This window comes from Helianthus annuus, chromosome 2, assembly GCF_002127325.2.
Source record: "Helianthus annuus cultivar XRQ/B chromosome 2, HanXRQr2.0-SUNRISE, whole genome shotgun sequence".
Taxonomy (NCBI): Eukaryota; Viridiplantae; Streptophyta; class Magnoliopsida; order Asterales; family Asteraceae; genus Helianthus; species Helianthus annuus.
In genome coordinates this window covers 128,549,706-128,569,735 of record NC_035434.2, presented here as the reverse complement: position 1 = coordinate 128,569,735, position 20,030 = coordinate 128,549,706, and the positions used below count along the sequence as shown (strand labels likewise).

At 38.1% G+C, this 20,030-nt stretch overlaps 1 long non-coding RNA gene across 2 annotated transcripts; it reads left to right on the top strand.

The window, feature by feature from the left end:
- Nucleotides 1–5,001: 5,001 nt before the first annotated feature.
- LOC110905393 lies at nucleotides 5,002–7,646 on the top strand. 2 transcript variants are annotated; one of them, XR_002573089.2, is made up of 4 exons: nucleotides 5,002–5,123; nucleotides 6,013–6,079; nucleotides 7,124–7,209; nucleotides 7,303–7,646. It is a non-coding gene; the product is annotated as an uncharacterized LOC110905393 (long non-coding RNA). The 2 variants fall into 2 exon arrangements; XR_002573084.2 differs by having other exon boundaries at nucleotides 6,009–6,079.
- Nucleotides 7,647–20,030: the final 12,384 nt, after the last annotated feature.

The following is a 20,030-nucleotide window of genomic DNA, read 5'->3' as shown; positions in this document are numbered from 1 at the left end:
TGTAACACTATATAACATTATATAACAAATATAACACTATAGTTTGTCTGATAGCATGTCTCTGATAGATGTATAGTGTTATATATTGTTATATAGTGTTACATAGTGTTATATTGTTTTATATGGTGTTACATAGTGTTATACGGTGTTTATATGGTGTTATATAGTGTTATATATAGTGTTATAATACACTTTTCACACTTTAGGCCCTTTTTACACTATCCTTACCCTTATTAAGAGTATGTTAGATAATAATGATTGTTGATAATCGTATATATTGTCTAATGAATTACAACATAGATATGTGGCAGTTTACCATTTTATTTGTATTGACTGAATCAATTCGATAATGGTTTACTTTGAAGTTTCCTTGATTCTATATTAGCAGGGACATACATGAGATATAAAAAAGGGGCATCCATATTAGAATGGAGAAAGTCACAAAATGCGTGACACGAGATAATGAAGTGGTGGCTCGATATTGTTTCGTTGGGCATTATGAGCATTGAATACTTTGTTATGTTTGGTACAAAATCATATTATGAGTCCTCACTTAACAAAAGCTAATGTTTTGGTGTTTTCAATGTAGGTGATACGACATGAAAATCAACGGGGTGACTTGGACCAGAATCATGAAAGAAGAAAACATCTCACAAGTCATTCACTAATAATTCGGTTCAATCTATATATATTAGTCATAATTATGCTTACCGTAGGAATATATAATTTCCCGGTTGAGGCTAATAATATGGTAATGTTATATGACAGATTCGGGTGGTAGGAAGGCGAAAGTGATCAAGTTTTTGAAGCGGGTCAATGATGTGAAGATTTAGTGATGCCTTGTTCACTAAGTAATATGGGTTTTCTTATTGGGTCAAATTGACTTAGTTATTTGCATTTTAGAGTTTAACTTCAATGTTTATTTTAGCCAAGTGCTAGTATGTTAATGTAGTAGTGGGTTATATTTGTTTTTTAAAAACCTTGGTTAATAAGCAGGTATTATTTTCGTAAGGATTGGTCGTGATGCAAACGGGTCATGGCGAAATTTTCTAAAAGTGTGTTTGTAATTGTTTTATTAATCCGATTATGTGGATTAATAGATTTTAGGAATATTAACCTTTATTAGGTAATATTAACAAAAAGAAAAATCTGGGCCTAGTTTCCACAAAGTATTATAATATTGTTTTTAACAAGTCGGGCGTTACAAGTTGGTATCAGAGCCGTGGGTTGAGAGAATTGAATATGAAGTGGTATTCAAACTCAACCTTAGTGCTCTTATGGGGAGATGAAAGTTGACCCGAGACTTGATCACGAAGCCAAAGACGGTTAAGGCAGCCTAAGGCCTAACTAACTTACCGGTATTGATAACGAGCTACTCGTTTTAACGAGTAATATAGAATGCCTTGTATTATCGTACAGGATCTTATTAAATTGTAATGTTACTAATATTTTGTGAATATTTCAGTGGTATGATTTCTCGCATCTGAAGATGGCAGGAATTTTATGATCCACCAGACGACGTGATGGTAGAAGGGTCGGAAGTATGAAGTAGGGCATGCTCATCAAGGACCTAAGCCAAGTGATGATACCGAATAAAGGACGAACGGCAATGAAAGCTCATCAGAGCGAGTATCACCCAGGTGCACACTTTAATTTATTATATGAATAATAGTATGCAACATTCAAGTAATTAATGATGGTTGTATACGGAATTAAGGCTTGGGAAAACTGGATGAGATACCCATCCAGGGTGATGCTCCCAAGAGAAATTGGGCGGGTAATATGCATCATTCACAATTGTGAATAATTAAAGTACAAAAGACTTCTGATTTAGAAACTCGGACGAGGGTGACCATCCAAGTAGATATTCTTAGTAAGATCTTACTGAGGAAAAGTAACGATTACATTGATGAATGCGATTGCATAAAAGTTTTATAAAATGAAAACATTCTACATGTTTTGAGACGAAAATGGGTTAAACTAATAATTGATAAATAACAATAAAAAGTGGTATTACCAAACAAAATCGGAGACACGAACATGAACTAAGGATTTACTTATATAGGAGTAATGTGTTAGTTATAATAAGGTCATACGTACCATGTGTTGACTGCTTACCTTGGCCAAGTAACTAGTAAACACATGATACCATGAACTTCTTATAATAAACGCATATACGTCCAATGTAGTAAGGACGAGGTTAATGGAAATGGAATAATCCCATGAAAAGAATGTGGATGGTTTAAGCTTAAGTGCTTAAACATCATAATGGGTCAAGTAAACGTAAACGCAAACCGGGTAATGGGAGCGTGAGAAATGGAGGTATTGCCCAAGTGGAAAACGATCATAGTCGTGGACAATGATCGTAGAAAAGATAAAAAGGGAAAAGAAAGAAACGATGATGATAATCCTCATTCATGGTCTATAAGGCCATGAATGATGGATTCGCATGTAAACCAAGGTATAAATGACCCACGGAATCATAGAATGGAGGTATTTCCTATAATGATCAAACATAGTCATGGGCTATGATTGGAAAAGAATAGAAATTGTATTGATGACCTAAATGCCCATGCTTGGTGGGAAGGAGAAAGAATATTAATTTTGGCACTCACTGTCTAAAGGGCCTTATGTGACAAAGGAAAAATGAGAATGAATGGTATAAAGGGCCATGACGGGCCGACAAAAGAAAATAACAATAAGAAGAACGAATGATCTAGAGGTTCACGAGACCCTAAAAGATTTCAAACATGAAAATAAATAATTTTCAAAACATAAAATGGATGTGTGACACCAAATACATTTAATGGATTACACGGGTAAAGGGTGGTCTACGGGATCATCATGACCTTCTGGTTATAATTAAAGGCAAGGGTCTACAGGACCAATGTGACCTTCGGGTCACGGATAAAAAGAAATGCCTAAAGAAATAGCCTACAGGGTAAAATTAAAAAGGGCGTGTTGGTCAATTGTGTTAAGGCGTGGGAATCAGTTACGATTCCCCACGTAAAATAAAATTGGTAAAGAGAAAGCAATTGGTCGTCAATTCCTTGATGCGAGTAATTGACACAAGTTAAAAAAACGTTGAACTAAAACTTGGTTTTAGTCAGTAACGACAATTTTAACGAATGTAATAAAAGTGACATAAAGTATATATCTACGAACATCATGGAATGAATGGTGATTGTCCACGGGATGATATGTGGACATCACAGATAATACTTGGAGTGTAAGGACTCCAAGAGAAGTAAAGTGAAGTGAAGGACTTCACGAATAATATTAGGGTTTAAATATCTCATAATCTAAGGCAAATAATTAAATTACAAGTGTTAATGGTTGTGAGACATGTATACGTATTAAGTACACAGAAGTGCAGTGAGCATACTTGTAAGTACACACGAAGGGCCTCTACTTATTAAGTACGCAAGTATGGAAAAGTGTTTAGTTGTTTATAAATTGTAGAGTTAATTGCTCGGTTAGTCCCTATGGTTTCACGTTTTTTCACGTTTAGTCCCCACCATTCGGAAATAGCAGGTATGCTCCCTATGGTTTGTCATTTTGTTACTCGGATAGTCCCCTGACATTTACTCAGGGGACTATCCGAGTAACCAAATGCAAACCATAGGGAGCATACCTGCTATTTCCAAACTAACTGACATCTACTCAGGGGACTATCCGAGTAACAAAGTAACAAACCATAGGGAGCATACCTGCTATTTTCAAAAGATGGGGACTAAACATGAAAAAACGTGAAACCACAGGGACCATCCGGGCAATTAATATGGGAATATGAATGTAGGTAAGTACGTATGAGCCCATATAGATATTTTTTTAATGAAGGAGAAGATAATACATAAATATGTCTAATTATGTGAATGATAAGGGTGTTAAGATCCTATGTGAATGAATTATGCAACTAAAAAGAGAGAAATTAGAATGATAAATTGTAATAATAGTAGTGGTAGATGATAACTTGAAGTATACGAACTTCACGGGTGTATACCTGAAGTGTCCGGACATCATGGGGTAATAACATTGATGTCTAAGGACTTCATGGAAATGATAATAAGGATAAGTACCTCAGGAGTGTCAAGTAAGATTTAATTCCCATAATTTGTAACATGTAAAACCAATGTTAAGTAATTGGGTAATGGTTGAAAAGTTACTTTCACGACATGTGGATGTAAAATAATTAGTAATCGTTTTCAAAACGTATAAATACTTGGAGGTGGAATAAGATGTGAACAAAAAGTTAATTAATGATAAAGGAATTAAGAGGTGTTACCATGATTGAAATAAGTATGGACTAGAGGTTGAATAACCTCATATAAAGGAAGGGGTTCATGTTAGAACTCGTGTTTAATATGAACATGTGTTTTAAATACGTTTAAATAGAGATGCTACAGGTGGAAAGATGGAAGGCGTGTGAGAGTTGCATAGGTGGTATGCAACGGGACTCAAACGAGCATGGATGAATGCTCTACTTGATCGTACACGTAAGTAAATTTTAAATGTGAAATCCATTTAATTGACACCTTTAGTTTAATGATAGTTGAATAATAGAATAACTCCTTACTTAAGCTTAAAGGCGCAAACAAGTGGGATGGTGATTAAACTATTAGGGTAATATCCTAATGTAGAATATAATTCGGTTTCGAGGACGAAACCTGTTTAAGGGGGTAGACTTGTAACATCCCTATTTTTCATGGTATTAAAATATATATAATCTTTCAAGTAAGTTTGTATTGGTGGAAATAGTATTTTATAACACCCCAAAAATACTAAATTTCGGTTATCATGTTTCATTATGATATTAACATGAAGTATTGTAACTAGGTATATTGAACCTAGTTAAAATATTAGTTATCTATTAGTGAAAATAATGCTTTGATCAAACTAGATAACTAACCAAAACATAAGGGCCAAAAGTGAATATGCTAGAACCTTAGATAAATAAAAACAAAAAAAAAAGAAAGGGAAAAAGAAAAGGGCGTGACCAGGAGGTCACCCCTGTGCGACGTAGGACAAGGAAGAAGGAGAAGGAGACTGATTTCACACGAGGATCACGAAATTGGAGGGTTGAAGTCTCGATTATGGCTTCTTTGCTTGATTCTAAGGCTCTAGTAAGTGATTTCATATGTTGTTTGATGAAATTCAAAGTAGTGTTCTTCATGCTTTTTGTTCAAACCACGAAATTAGGGTTAATTGTGTGTAATTTTGGTGTTGAACAACCATAGTCTTTATGCTAAACTGATTGATTGTAACTTTTGAGTTATGGATTCATGTTACATGTTATGATTTGGGTTAAAATTCAAGATTTGGTGATTAGGGTAGAGATGTATGAAAACCATGTGTGAAGTTGCTGACCAAAATCTGAGTAGAAACTAACGATCCTAAAACAATGATGATTTTGTTTAAAAACATAAAAGATGATACTATTTGAGAATTACAAAGAAAGTAGACATCTTTAATGATGAATTGGGTGCATGAGAGTTCATATAAGCGTAAAAATGGTGGAATATAGTTTATGCCCGCAAGGTGTTTGATTAAATGCCTAAACCAAAATAAAAGTGAGATTTTGAAAGTTTTGCCATGTTTACTTGATTTCTAATGATTTGCTAACAATAACTTAGTGTTTTGTAAACATAAAGCTTTGGTGAATCTAATGGTGAATGAGATTAACATAAAGTACATATGTAAATGTTTTTTTCACTTGATCATCCAAACGGGTCACTTAAGTGAATGAGTTAATTGGGTTGGATTATAACCCAAACTTATACACATTGGTTAGTCGATGAAATTATTGTGAAAATGACCGGTATGTTATGACTAAACACAAATGCGTTATAACGGGTCAAACGGATGTTGATAAACCAATTAACAAGTTTGGGGTAAAAGAATGATTTAGAACACATGTTTGATGATGGGGAGGATAAGTAACTAGGTATTATGAGATAAATGCCCATGTTACGTCTTCTAATGATTCGCAAGTTTGATTTGTTGTCAAGATAGGTGGCATAATGTTTAGATGGCAACGGGTCCAACGGGTCATAAAGCAACAACATTCCTACGGGCAAAGGTGAGTGACTCGAGTATGTTTGGAGTCACATTGATTTAAATAGTCTTATTGTTGGCTTAAATTTCTTATAGTCAAGGTGGTTTAATGAAACTTATTGAATATGGTTTAACTTAACAATAACGTATTGTTTTAGCAATGTTTTGGGGGTTTTAACCCATCAAGAAAGAGTACAAATTGTTAATGGGTCGAGATACCCAAATGCTAAAAATTCAGCTTATTTCCAGATTTTTGCTAGTCTTTAAAAATTCATAGAAAATCAACCGAATGTCCGTTCGGGGCGTATTTTATATACACGGAAAGGTCTCGGAGTCACCATTAATAATAATTTTCGTTTGAAGTGAAATACTCACTATAAATATGGGAAAATACTGAATTACTACAGCTGCATAAAGCTGAGTGAAAAACATAAATTTTATAGTACTTGCATAATCTTAGGGAATTTATAATGAACCAATGGGATGTGATTATGTTGTTGTTTTAAACTCTATGTAGCTATATATATTACAAGAGTTGAGATGAGTGATTCCTTGAATATGGATGTGTATGCGAAATTAAAAAGTCATGGGTGTTGTAACCTGCATGTGCAAAAACATGTGTTCATTTAGTAGTGCTTATGAATGAATGACACTTGTGTCGTGAAAACTATATAACGTATTGGAGTATGTTATGAATACATGTATGAATTATTAAGAGTATGTTAGATAATAATGATTGTTGATAATCGTATATATTGTCTAATGAATTACAACATAGATATGTGGTAGTTTACCATTTTATTTATATTGACCGAATCAATTCGATAATGGTTTACTTTGAAGTTTCCTTGATTCTATATTAGCAGGGACATACATGAGATATAAAAAAGAGGGGCATCCATATTAGAATGGAGAAAGTCACAAAATGCGTGACTCGAGATAATGAAGTGGTGGCTCGATATTGTTTCGTTGGGCATTATGAGCATTGAATACTCTGTTATGTTTGATACAAAATCATATTATGAGTCCTTACTTAACAAAAGCTAATGTTTTGGTGTTTTCAATGTAGGTGATACGTCTTGAAAATCAACGGGGTGATTTGAACCAGAATCATGAAAGAAGAAAACATCTCACAAGTCATTCACTAATAATTCGGTTCAATCTATATATATTAGTCATAATTATGCTTACCGTAGGAATATATAATTTCTCGGTTGAGGCTAACAGTATGGTAATGTTATATGACAGATTCGGGTGGTAGGAAGGCGAAAGTGATCAAGTTTTTGAAGCGGGTCAACGATGTGAAGATTTAGTGATGCCTTGTTCACTAAGTAATATGGGTTTTCTTATTGGGTCAAATTGACTTAGTTATTTGCATTTTAGAGTTTAACTTCAATGTTTATTTTAGCCAAGTGCTAGTATGTCAATGTAGTTGTGGGTTATATTTGTTTTATAAAAACCTTGGTTAATAAGCAGGTATTATTTTCGTAAGGATTGGTCGTGATGCAAACGGGTCATGGCGAAATTTTCTAAAAGTGTGTTTGTAATTGTTTTATTAATCCGATTATGTGGATTAATAGATTTTAGGAATATTAACCTTTATTAGGTAATATTAACAAAAAGAAAAATCTGGGCCTATTTTCCGCAGAGTATTATAACAACAACAACAACAACAGCAATAACCATACCCAGTAAATCCCACCAATAGCTTATTGGTGGGGTCTAGGGAGGGTGAGATGTAGACAAACCTTTCCTCTATCCATATTGTAAGGCCTCCTAATCCAAGATCTCACTCAGCTAAAGCCACCAACAGGTGTGCGGAATCCACCTGATGATTAACCACTGCAGATGAAACACTAGTATTCAAGGATTTGAGAGAGAAATCAAGAATACACTGAGTATTCTTGATGAAGAAGATGAATATGAATGACGTCACTCACACAAAGCATCCACCAGACAAAACACAATGATTAGGGTTAGGTGCACAGAATTTCACACAGAATCGTTACCTTGTCTATTCCACATTAAAGTATATATACAAGGCAAAGCCCGGACTTTCAAGACTAACTAGAAAGCCCGGACAAAACATGTAGCACAAAGCTCAGACCTTTTGCCTAGACAAAACTCAGACAAAAGCTACACAAACAAACTCTGACCTAAGTCCATACAAAAACTCTGACTAAAGAAACCATCCTAAAACTTGGACAAAATGTCCCTAGGATAAACTTGGGACTAATTTCAACATATGTACAATAAAGACCCTATAACTTGGGAGACATGCACTTATCACCTAAAGTGCATTAACAAACTCCCCCTTGATCAGTGCATGGTCTTCATTGCTCTTGAGATCTTCATACTCTCTTCGTGAAGCGGCTTCCTGCCCAGACCTTGTTCTTCACACAGAACTGAACCACCTTGATGAACTGGTCCGCTAGAACACGATCTTCTTCATTGTACTTTAGAGGCAGGCGCCGAAGCTTCTTCGGATGTGCTTCTCTAAGGTTGGCAAGCCAAATTGGATCCAAAATTTTAGCAATCTCAACCAACACATTCTTTTCAGTAATCACAGCTTCTCCAGTCTTCCCATGGAGATACCAATAACCTATTTTGTCGAATTTATCGAGATCGAACTTTCGCATAGGTATTTTACGAAGGCAACTCGCTGGGGGATAAACCATCTTCCATTCTTCTTTACCGGTGAACTTGTTTAAGTACTTAACTCCTCGACCGACTGCTGGCTTGAACATCTTCCACTTACTCTCTCGACTCTCAGCAACGAGATGAGGAATCAATCCTCTGATACTAGCAACATTTGTATGGTTGTTGAGATCGAGTTGAGCAATGTGATGAAGATCACGTGCTAGAAGAGTCTGAAGATCTTTAGCCCTTGGCCTGAAGTACTGAACCCCATCTGTCCTTTTGATCATTACCAGGTCGTGCTGCTCATCGAAATCCCAACTTCGAATCTGTCCCGAGTACTCACCTTTTGTGGATAAGTACCTCTTCCTTTGAGTATCATCTGGAAGATTTCTAAACCATTTTCGAGCTGCTATACTGACTTCTTCGGGAATTCGTATAGGATTACAGATTTCTTCGGGCATTTCACAGCCAAACACAAAGCTTCCGATAACATCGTTGTTGACCGGTAAGGAGTCGTACTCGATGCTCTTGCCTTTCGCAGTCTCAATGAAACTGAACTTACCAGCCAAGTCGTCGTCGGTTCGCCAATCTTCAACCATTTCCTCAACCACTTCACCAGCTCCCAAAACCAATTCAGCAGCAGGATCTAACTCAGAATCAGAAATGGCACCTGCATCAGCCTCTACAGGGCCTTTATCTCCCCCTGCAGCTGCACCTGAGGACTCCCCCTTAACATGAGCCGGGATTGCAGCTTCAGGAGCACGTGCGCTCCTTGACTGCTCCCCCTGCTTCGACGCGTTGGGATCCTTGTCCTTGTCAAGATCGTCTCTAATTTTCTTTAGTTCATCCATCTTGCACTTAGCCTGAACCTGAAAATCCGAAGCCGAAATCTCCCCCTGAGAAGCAAGGAGTGATACGAGATCTGTCACAATCCCGAGAAGCCGATCCGTAGTACTAACCAAGGTCTGTTGTCGAGCAGACGTTGATGCATCTTGAGTTAGGAACTTACCCAACTGAACACTCTGATCCTTGGTTAGACGAAAAAGCTGAGCCATCTGCTGGTCTCGTTCTGCATCCCTTTTCTTCAAGAAAGCAATTTCTTTCGGCTGCTTAGAGATCTGATTCTTGTGTAGAACCATGACCTTGGCTGCTTCCTGAAACTTGCCACGAACAAACTCCTGAAAGTTCTGTTCTTGACCTGAACTTGATGGTCTCGAAGCAGAAACTGTAGAAGATCTAGGGGCAGGAGGTCTTGAGCCAGACGGCTGTGCACTGGATGGCCTAGGACCTGAGGATGGTATCACTGGAGGACGCAGAGATCCTTTCTTCGATCGCACTGTCGGCGGTCTTCGACCGAAAGCGACCTTCGGACCTGCTCGCCGTGTCTCTGGAGCTTGCAAAGAAGAACTTCCTGATAGGGCAAACAAATTGCCCGTACCCGTTTGAGATGATAACGACTCAAATAGCGGTACTACAGGAATCGGAGACGACATCATCAGCACTACTGGTTGAGGAGAAGTAACCATATTGGTAGCTTCCACACAGGAAGTGAATGGAAGAGAGGAAGATAGTGACGGGAGAGTTACCGATAACTCCATATTAAGAAGACCTCTGGAGTCTGATGGAGCAGAGCTGGATGTAACCATGACCGAAGCAACCATCGGACTCGACGACTGAAGAGCCGAAACAGCAACACGTTGTCGCTTATACGTCCTGAGAGGAACTGGCACACGAACAACACCAGTAGCAGGACGGCGACGATCTTCATCATCATCATCAGAAGAGGACGAGCTAAAAACAATTGAATCCAAATCGTTGGCTTTATCATTCCAACTGGCTAAACGTATACTCCACTCGGAAGAGGGACCGAGAGAAGCAACGTTAGCTCGAAATAACTCTAGCTTTTCTCTCTCGGAGGGTGAAAGACGATTTTGAAGTTCTTTCATTACTAAACTAAGGTATTGCTTTTCGGATGGCATATCATCAATGGATTCATCCACAATAACTTCTTCCATAGGACGTTTCCCTTTGTCAACTGTACGGGAGGACGGACCCGCATCTAAAGCAGCATCAAGCTCTAAAATCACATCATCAGTTTCTACAGCAACCCCTGTTGCCGAAGACGTAGAAACTGGAGCTTGAACAGACACAGCTTCTTGCATAGAAGCAACAACAACTGGTTCAGAAATCACTGGATCTTGAACGGGTTCAGGTTCCGGTTCCGGTTCCGGAGGATTAGCTGGTGGTTGTTGAAGATCAACCTGAGGTTGAACAACCACGTGCTCTTGAGCATTTTCAACAAGTGCTTGCATACCTCCAGCAAATATTTGATCAACACCACTTCTAATGTTTAACCAATTCGGATCATGATCTGGATTGTAGTTTCCCTGAAGAATAGCACCACACAAGGAAGTCGTAACAGGATGAGCATTAGTCCTTTTGGACTCGTTAACTCTGGCACAGTCAGTGAAAATACGAATAGGCATTGGTGCTTGAGCGTAGGCAGGTAAAGTTCCTTCGAACGAAAGATTCGGCAACAAATGTCGAAAAATAAGACAAAGGAAACGAGGATACAGAATCATCAAACGCTTATCATTTGCCTTCAGACCAATCTGGTGTTTGAGAGCTTGGAGAATCATCAGTGAGAAATTGTACGGCTGGTTGTAAGTTAATCCAATCATCGCAGAAAGAAGATCATGACCCATCGTATCAGTTCCCGATTTTTGTGCAGACAGACACTGCATCAACACATGAAAGAAGTATCTCCACTGCCCAATAATCAATCCCTTCAAGATCTCCTTCATGGTAAAAGAAGCAACGTAACCGAAAGATCTAACCCCACGTTCACGTATTTGCCGCACATAGCACGCGTTTCCATGATCTAAATCACCAAAACGTAGAGCCGTATGAATAACTGCCTCCGTGATAACAATAGAGCTTCCAGAAACAGTAGCTTCGATAGAATCATCAACAATCCGAGCCGTACGCCAAAAATCATCAATATACGCTTGCACTTGGTGAATATTCTCGGAAATCGCGAAACCAATTCTTGAATTTCGAAGAAAACGTATAATATCAGTATATTCGGCTCCACCACGAACTTTTTCGTTTAGCAAGGCAATTTGATTATGATTACGATAAAATTCACGAATTGGACGAGGTTGTTCTGCCATTTCTGTTGAAAACAAAACAAAAACGAAACACATGCATTAGTTATAATTGCAGTATGCAGTTTACACATAGTAAACGTCAATATTCAACTTCTGGCAAAAGCAAAAATTGCTGTCACATAGGTAAAACACACAGTTAATATATATATAAAAGTGACCTTAGACTGTGAGTTGAAACTCAGACAGTCCCAAACAGTTGAAAAGAAACCCCGAGTGAGAGACACAGAAGTTAACAGCCGGACATAATGACGAACAGTTTAAAACTCTATATCTCTTGTTTTGAACAGTTTAAAAACTCGGAACACTGTTTGTAAAAACTCGGACCCATGATTTTGTAAAACTCATTAAAAACTCGGACACTCCAAAAACTCGGAAACATTAAAAAAAACTTTTGTAAAAACTCGGACCATGACTTGAACAAACTGCTTGAAAATCTCGGACCCATTACTTAAACAAACTGCTTGAAAAACCTCGGACCATATAAACGATAAACTCAACCTCGGAGACCAAAGAACCTTGGACATAAAACTTGAAGTTTAAAAAGCAACCTCGGATCAACAGTCAACAATCACTGTCACTGTTAAAACTCGGAGAAACTCGGAACCTTGGAACAACGTAATGTTAAGAGAGAAAACTCGGAAACATAGAAGAGAAGAAACTCTGAACCTTTTAATTTCAACTCGGTACTGTAAATAAACTTTTGAAACTCGGACCAACAGTAATCTTTTGAAACTTCGGAACAACTGTAACCTGTTGAAAACTTCTGATAACTCGGAATCACACATAAAAAATTCGGAGTTAAAACAAAAGTTTTACACAAACTCGGAACCACACATAACTCGGAACCACAAGTGGTATCAGAGCAGTGTGCTCATACTACTGTAGGTGTTCTTAGTTTGAAGGTTTTGGTGAGAAAAGTTCATACTTTGATAGGGTTTAGTGAGAGTTTAGTGAGTTTTTGTGTTTTATTCATGATTCTTCATTCATATCTAGTGATTTGATGATGGATTTTGAGTAGTTTAGTGATTTTTAGTGTTATTCTTCATCTGGGTTTTACAGGGGTTTTTGGCTCTTGTTCATACAGAGTTTGAAGGTCGAAAAAGATTCTGAGTTTGATCTTTGGAAGCCTTGTCCGTAGTTTACATTCTGTGTTTGTGTCTCCGGGGTATTGTTGAACTAGTGTGAAGTCACATTGGGGAGATAGTCCGGAGATTGGTTCCTCTGAGTTTTGAGAAATCCTTGTCCGAATTTTTAGTTAGTCCGAAGTTTAGTCTGAGTTTTAGATTTGGTCTGTCCGATATTTTCATTATCATAGAGTTCGAATTTTTTTCTAGGTGTTAAAGTTGGTCCGAATTTTAGCTTGATTTTTAGATAGTCCGACTTTTAACCTTAGGAGGTCCGAGTTTCTGGTTCTTTTTAGTGTCCGAATTCTATAATTTTCTTATTTTGAGTCCGAGTTTATTACTTTTTTTTATTGTCCGAATTTAGTGTTAGTCCGAATTTTATATCCTCAAGTTTTTTCTAGTGTCCGAATTTTTATAATCTTCTTAGTCTGAGTTTATTTTTAGTTTATTAGTAGGTGTGACCTTTTAGTTTATTAGTAGTCTGAGTTTTTACTTTTATTTTGTCTGAATTTTATATGCCCTAGGTTAGATCTCTTTGTCCGAACTTTTAACTTAGTTCATTTGAGTCTGAGCTTTTTTTTTATTTAGTTTTATTAGGTCCGAGTGTTATTAGGTTTGAGTCTGAGCTTTCGTTGAAGTTTTATAGTCTGAATTTATAACCTTGGTCCGAGTTTTTTAGCCTTTTATTTTGTTTTATAACCTTGGTCCGAGTTTTTTTGTTTGGCCTTTTATTTTGTCTTTAGGTCTGAGTTGTAGAGTCCGACTTTTAAACTTGAAGTCCAAATTTTTTATATATTCTTAGTCCGAATTTCTATTTAGTATCTTTATTAGTCCGAACTTTACCTTTTTATTTATTAGATTGTCCAGTCCGAGTTTTTGGTTCTCCTTATCCTTGAGTCCGAATTTTCCTTAGGTTAGTAGTCCAAGTTTTGTGTCTTAGTTGTCCGAATTTTATGCTTTCTTAGGAGTCCGAACTTTGTGTCTTCTTAAGTGTCCGAACTTTGTGTTTTCTTAGGAATCCGATTTTTTTTTCATCCTTTAGTAGGTGGTCTGGGTTTAAATTGCTAACAGTGTAGTGTCCGAGTCTTCTGTTTGTGTTTTATTTCTGTTTTGTGATCCGGGTTTCACACTTTGATTAAAGCTCAGACATTTCACTCCGTGTTTTCTCTCCGAGTTTAGACTTAGAAAATCTTTTCAGTAACACTGTTCTTGCTTGGAAGCCTACTGTTGTTTTCTGAGATGGCAAACAACAATCTGACTGCAATGGTGCAAAACCTCAAGCACAATGCTGAGGTAGGAAGTAGCGACAAACCTCCTTTGTTGATAAACGAGATTGATTTTCCTGAGTGGAAGGAGCGTTTTGAAAGGTATGTACGAGCAAAAGACATCAAAATCTGGTTGTGTATTGTTAAAGGATGTGGAGCTACTCCAGTACGTACGTTGACGATTGATACGTATTTGGCACTCACTGACGACCAAAAGAGATTTTTTGACTGTGAAGAGAAAGCTATGTCAATGATAACGATGGCAATGTCGCAATCTATACTTCATACGTTCCGTAAAAGAAGTAACTCGAAGGAGTTGTGGGATAATATGATCCAGCGCTATGAAGGAAACGAAATGTACAAAAAGCGACGTCTCGAACGTTTGAAGACTCAATTCGTTGTGTTCAAGGCTTTAAGAAATGAATCATTTGATGACACAGTGAACCGATTTTATCATCTGCTGAGCGAACTTGATAGAAGTCAAGAGGGTATCTACACTGAATTTGAGAAGGTTGAGAAGTTTCGGAATTGTCTTTCCAGAGAATGGAATATGTACACCGCATTGATTAGAGAGGGTGTTCTCTATGAGGAGCTCTCATTGAAAGAAGTTGTTCAGAAACTGAGGGGTTATGCTTGGAATATGGAAGATCAAGCATCTGATTTCAAAACCAAAGGAGAAGGGTAGTAATGGTGGAGTTGGTGTTGCTTTGTATTCGGAGAATGAAGGTTCTGCAAGTGAACACGCCTTCATAAGCAACAATGACAGTTCAGGTGGAACAACCAATTCAAATCAAGGGATGTACTCTTCTAGTGGAGCTCAGAAATCTCAAGGAACAAGTTTGAACATTCCCAAGATAGATGCAAGCTGTTTGAAGATGATTGAAGAAAATATGAGTCTGTTGGCGTCCTTCATGACTGCCTACGAGAACTTCTGTCTTGGAAAGCTCGTTGAACCGTCAAGTCTCGATGAGGACTTTGATCAGATAGATCAAGACGAAATGGAAGAACTTGATCTACAACTCAATATGGCACTGTTAGTCCGTAGAGCGAAGAAGTTTCTGTTGAAGACGGGTAGGAAGTTCATAGGAGGTCAGACAAAGACTCGAATGGGAGTCGACATGTCCAAAGTAAAATGTTACAACTGCGGTATCTATGGGCATTTCGCACGTGATTGTCGAAAGCCGAAAATGGAAAGATCTGATAGAGACAACAACTCACGAGGAAATAATTCAAGACCTCACAACAATGCATCAACTGCTACCTCTAACTCAAGTGCTCGTTCAAGTGGGTCTGAAAATCTTACACCTTCAACAAACAATGCTATGGTGGCTCAACCTCTACAGAATGTGACTGAGCCTTATGACTGGGGTTGTGCTTTGGAAGACATTTCGGGAGCTATTGTGTCGCAAGCATTTATAGCTGAAATTGTGAACGAAGAAGTGTGTGAGGAGATTGTCGAAGAGACTAGCATTGAGGAACTTGCAGTTGTAGCTGAGGTTATTGGGGAAGAATTGGACTCGGGGAATGTTGCTGAAAATGAAGATCCCTCGATTGAAGAGACTGTTGAAAAGTCTAACAAGACAGAAGATGGAGAACAGGGAGAACGCTTTGAATTCAACATCTCCACAGCTGAAATGCAGCAGTTTGCGGATGCAGAAGCTAAAAGGTTGGAAGAAAACTCCGTAGAAAACGAGGCTTGTGCATTCATGGCTGGCATTGAGGTAAAATCATCTTCTGTAGATAAGCGATGTGCTAGATGTGTTGAGTTTGTGACTAAGATTGATAGATATGCACTTCATAACACAAACTTAATTGCAGATTTAGAAAAATCCAGAGAACTCATTGTTGTTTTGTCTAATTCGAATAAAGAACACCGAATTAAGATAAAGGCGCTGAAAAATGATATCTCTGAATTTGAGAGACTTGTGGCTCAGGGAAATCTTAAAAATCAGGAATTAAAATCTGAACTTGAAATGAATCAAAATTGTGTTTTGGAAAAGAACAAAATCATTTTGGAAAAAGATAATCTGATTTTAGATTTGCAACGAAAGATTGAAAAGTTCAGGGATTCATCCGAAGTGATGAATTTCTGTATTAACAGCAAACGTCTCAAAGAATCTGAGGAAGAAATGTTCGGCATTGGTTATACTAAGGTGCCTCCACCGGTAAACCATAACTATACATCAATGCCAAGCATTGACCCTGAATTGGCAAATTTTGTGCCAAAGACTCCTCTGACGGTTGAACCGCAAAGTGAGTCAGAATCTAAGCCAGATGAAGTTACTGACTCAGATCAGTCGAAGATGAGTGGAGTTTTAAAGAAAAATGAAGTAAATCTGAAAACATTGAACATTTGATAAGCAATAAGATTTTGGAAATGCTTAATCAAGTTCAAAATGTGAACTCAAAACCAAAGTCACGTGGGAAATCTAAAAAGGCTTTGAAAAATATCCCTAAAACTGAGTTTGTTAAAGGGGAGGATTTTATCAAAGAAGAAGTAAAGATCAAAACTGGTTCCAACTCTCAGTTTGTGAACCAAATTTTGAAAAATTCCACCAACGACTCATCATCTTCGACCACTCATGAGGAACGTCCAAAGAATGCTGCGAAAATTCGCAAATGCTACAAGTGTCGTGGGAAAGGACAGTTAGCAGCAGACTGTCCAGATGACAGGGGTAAATCTCTTGTCGATCCTGATCAAAAGAAACCTTTTGTTGAAAAGCCACAAAATGAAGCAGTTAATGTTGAAAAGAAAAATGGTAAAAATCAGAAGGTTGAGAAAAACAAGGTGATTAAACAAGAAGTAAAACCAGTTGTCAAACCAAATGTTAAATCACAACAAAATCATGATCAAGAGGAGAAACCCGTTGTTATTAACCGTGGGGACAGATTGGAAAATACATCTCAAAGACATGATACTCGTGAGAAAACCCCTCACAGACGACAAAATCATGTTACTTTCCAAGTAGTTGAGAATGACCAACGCTCTGGAGGTCCGAACAACAACTATGTTAGACCTCATGCACAGAACAGATTCGTGAATGATCGAAATGCGTCACCCCCCCCCCCCCCCCCCCGATTTCCAAATCAAAGACCGCATTCGGATAATCATCCATGATCATTCTCAAGACACGAAGATGCTCCTAGATTTGGTAGGAATTTTGAGCCACCCAAGAATCAAAATTACAGTTACCAAAACTATGGAAGCCGAGGGTATGGAAACTCTGGTTATACCAACAGATCGTCAACTCCGTATAATCCACGATTTGCGGGGACTGATTCCAACAATTTCCGAAATGGAAATGGTGGACACAGAGGCGATGATGGATATTTCAAAGAGTTTTCTTATGTTGACGAATCAGGACGACCCAAGACCATCATGGCTTGGGTCCCACACTCTAACTAAATTTTCTTGTTGGGGAGTGTAGGAGCAGCTGAAGAAGGCTATCTATATTTGGTATATCGATAGTGGCTGTTCCAGACACATGACAGGAAATAAAGAGTTATTGAACAATTTTAAACAAATACGTGGTGGTTATGTGAATTTTGCCGGTGAAAAGGGTGGTTATATCACCGGCTCTGTGTCAAATGGAAAAATCACACTGCATAAAGTGAACTACGTTGAAGAACTGAAGCATAACTTGATGTCGGTTTCTCAAATCTGTGATAACAAGTACACGATGCTTTTCACTGATAAAGCTTGCTTCGTTTTGCGTCCGGGATTTGTTGTTCCTGAAGATTGGATCGTCATGAGGGCTCCAAGGGTGAATAACACATATGTCATGGACATGCGCCCGTTGGTTAACTCGTCTGCTCCAGTGACTTGTCTACTTTCAAAGGCGACTGAAGATCAATCGTATCTCTGGCATAGGAGAATGGGCCACGTGCATCTGCGGAAAATGAACCACTTAGTGAAAAACAACTTAGTGTTGGGGGTTCCTTTACGTAGTTTCAATATGCACAACAAATGTGAATCATGTGAAAAAGGAAAAATCAAACGAAAGCCTCATAAACCGAAAACAGTTAACTCAATCCAAAAACCACTTGAATTGCTTCACATGGATCTTTTCGGCCCGATCCATGTTGCTAGCATTGGTGGGATGTCTTATTGCTTAGTTGTCACTGACGATTTCTCACGTTACTCTTGGGTATTTTTCTTAAAAACAAAGGATCAAACTGCTAGTATTTTAAGAGACTTATTCAAACAACTTGAGAAAAATTATTCACTTCCTATTAAGAAAATCCGAAGTGACAACGACACTGAGTTTAAAAATCATTATATGGATGAGTTATGTCGGGAAATGGGAATAATTCATCAGTTCAGCGCTCCATATGTTCCTCAACAGAACGGAGTTGTAGAACGGAAGAATCGTACCCTGATTGAGGCGGCCCGCACTATGCTTTCTGAATCAAAATTGCCGATTTTCTTCTGGGCCGAGGCGGTAAACACTGCATATTATGTGTTAAACCATGTGCTTACTGTCAAAAGAGAAGATAAAACGTGTTATGAATTGCTTGAAAACAGGAAACCGAACTTATCTGGTTTTCAACCTTTTGGGATTAAATGTGTTATCAAACGCACCAAAGATACTCCTAAAATGGGAGAAGTTGGTGAAGTGGGGTTTTTTTTTGGGATACGCCAAGGGAACTCCAAACAAACGCATTTATAACATCAAGAAGCGAACAGTGGAGATCGTGTTTGATATAACTCCTTTGAGTTTTGATCCTCCACCGTCCGAATTCGGTCCCAAAAGCGGTTATGATTATGATAAATTGTTTGATTCATTTGATCTTCCTGATGTTTCAGAAGAAGATTCGGAGGTTGTATACACACATCTTGTGAACAAAGATGAAGTGGATGCGAGCTGGAGAGCAAGTATTCCCACTAATGTGTCTTCGAATGTTCCAGTCGTTGATTCTTCGATCGTAAATGATGTTGTTGCTGAGCAGATCCCCAATGCAGCAGCTCAAACTACAAGTGGAGATCTATACGTTGACTTTTCAGCATATCCAAATGTTAATGCGTCTTCTGGTAATGGTCAAGCTTCTAGTAGTAATGCAAATGCTGAGGGGGAGATTCAATCAAATTTGGGAAACAATCTTCAAGCTCCGGCAATCCCAGTTCCAAGAACAAATATCCATCATCCTGTTGATAATATTATTGGGAATCCAAATGCGGGAGTACAAACGCGAAGAAGTATTTCAGAGATGCAATGTCTGTTCTCTGCTATCAAGAAAGAGGAAATCTACAATCTTAGCCTGCATGAATGTTTTATCTCTCAAATAGAGCCGAAGAACTATCAAATGGCTCTGAAGGATAATTCTTGGTGTGAGGCGATGCAAGAAGAGTTAGCTCAGTTCGACAAGTTAAAAGTGTGGAATTTGGTCGATCTTCCAAAGGGCCAGCATGCAATCAACACGAAATGGGTTTTCAAGTGCAAGAAAGACGATAAGGGTGTCGTTGTCAGAAACAAAGCACAGTTGGTTGTTCAAGGTTTCAATCAGGAGGAAGGGATTGATTATACCGAAGTTTATGCACCGGTGGCAAGACTGGAAGCTATTTGTTTGTTTCTAGCCTTTGCTGCACACATGCGTATCAAAGTCTATCAGTTGGATGTGAAAAGCGCCTTCCTTTACGGAAAATTGCATGAAACTGTGTATGTGTCCCAACCACCGGGTTTCGAAGCTCCAGGGTTAGACAACAAGGTCTATCTGTTGGACAAGGCTCTCTACGGTCTCCATCAGGCCCCTCGAGCATGATATGAGACGTTGTCAAA